Here is a 2,221-nt window from a genome sequence, read left to right as displayed (position 1 = left end):
TTCCTAACTGCAATTGATGCAAGTCTGCAAATTAAGCTGGAGAAATGAAGCAGAACATCTAGAGGGTGGGGAACAGTTAGGGTGAGTTTCATCTGTGCTAAGTCAGTCATCTACAAGTTAGGCTTAGAGCTAGCTCTCTTCAGAGGTGGTGAAAAGAAACAGATCAGATGAATCATCCTCTGCAGGTGTGTCTGTTTTCTCTGACTATGCAGAACGCTTAGGAAAACTGCCTCGGACATCTTGCTTTTTGACACAGTCAGCTGACATGAATCCCACCTGCAGTGACTGTGTATTTAATATCAAAAAGTCAAACTTTCTCATTGCTGGAAACTGTTAAGTTGGAGGAGGGATGGGAGGAAGTCATCCAGGGCATTGCATGCTTTTCTGGCTGTTGGATTGTCCTTTTTCCTGTTTCTCTGTTACTTCCACTCTTTTGGTACTTTGACCAGCAGCAGTTCTATTAAACTACATGAATGTGATTCCTCCTTAGAAACCAGGATACTTCCTAAATGGATCCTCTTGGGGAGGAGGAGGAACAATAGGATGTCATAATGTAAGTCAGGTCTATCATAAAGTATATCTGTAAAATAGATTATTTAAGGCCACTTAAGCAGTTTTAGTTTTGATTTATCTGTGATCTTCTGATTTATTATGTCTTCTGATTTATTTTGTGATCTTCTCTCTTATACACACACATGCGTACAGAAATTTATATTAAAACAAATTTTTGAAAGAAGACGACTAATAGAAAACAAGATTGTCATTGGTGTCATTAATGCCTGTCCCGTTTATTGAAATTGGAACATTCAGAGCCAGCAGAAGTCCCTGTTGTTGGGATTATCTGATAGCAGCTGACAGCATATTGTGAGCTAGAACAAAGTAGTTCTTCAGCAAATTTCACACTGTCAAAAGAACACAGGAGCCAGATTTCTGGGCTTTATTCTGGACTTTAAAAAGGAGTGTTCCTTAGCGAATATGTGTTTTTCATGTAGCTTGACTCATCTTACCCTTCTTTCCTTTAAATTTGTCTCCTAATTCATTATTTGGCTGGAGTACAAAATACAATTGTAATTCTGAAGGTGCTTGGAAACAATGATGTCTTAAATCCTTAATTTCTCTGTCAGGAATGATGCTTTGAAGGTATTTGCTGGAATCTAAGGAACTCAGGGTTTCTTCTGTATTTGGTAGAAAGAACCTCCTTCAGAGGGTGAATCTGATCCCACTCTGTTGGCTGTGCAGTGAAATAAAATACCTGAGTCAGGACATAAGTGTAGGTGCTCCTTGACTATCTATGTTTTAAACTTAGGAACTGTGCTATATTTGTTGCTGAAGTTACTCCTGCAAGATTCCAGTAATAATTCTGTAAACAGTGTTTTCAGCCAGCCAATTTGAATCTGAACAGTAGCAAAAGGTATGATATTGCAGACATTTACATGAAACTTCTACCATTTTAATTTTCTTATCTGTGACTTGAAAAGGATAGCAGGGAATTCTCAGGATGTATGTGTGTACTAAATGGCAGACAGTTTCTCTGCTCTTTGTATGAATGCTAATTCCAGTGTTTGTCTCTCATTTGGAAGTCAGATGCTCTTCTTTTTTGCTTAGTGGCATATTTTGTTTAAAGTACTTGATGGATTCCTAATAGTTACAGGGGATTACAGGGGTGGCTTCTCTGAGAAGCTGCCAGAAGCTTCCCCCATGTCTGACAGAGCTAATGCCAGCTGGCTCTGGGACAGACCCAGGGCTGGTCAATGCCCATTGGGTGGTGGTAGCACCTCTGGGATCATGTATTTAAGAAGGAAAGTTATCACAGAGAAGCAAATTGCAGCCAGAGAAGAGAGGAGTGAGAGCATGTAAGAGAAACAGCCCTGCAGACACCAAGGCCAGTGAAGAAGGAAGGGCTGGAGATGCCCCAGGCACTGGAGCAGAGATTCCCCTGCAGCCTGTCATGAAGACCACAGTGAGGCAAGGCGGTCCCCCTGCAGCCTATGGAAGTCTGTGGTGGAACAGAGATCCACCTATAGACACCCCCATGCCAGAGCAGGTGGAAGCCTGAGGGAAGCTGTGGCCCTGTGGGAAGCCTGTGCTGGAGCCATCTCCTGGCAGGGCTTGTGACCCCACAGGGAACCTGTGCTGGAATCTGTTTCTGAAGGACTGCACTCTGTGGAAGGGACCCACACTGGAGCAGTTCATGAAGAACGGCAGCCTGTGGGAAGGACTC

This window comes from Corvus brachyrhynchos, unplaced genomic scaffold (assembly GCF_000691975.1).
Source record: "Corvus brachyrhynchos isolate BGI_N302 unplaced genomic scaffold, ASM69197v1 scaffold94, whole genome shotgun sequence".
In the NCBI taxonomy this organism is placed as follows: Eukaryota; Metazoa; Chordata; class Aves; order Passeriformes; family Corvidae; genus Corvus; species Corvus brachyrhynchos.
Note: the sequence above shows the minus strand (reverse complement) of the source record.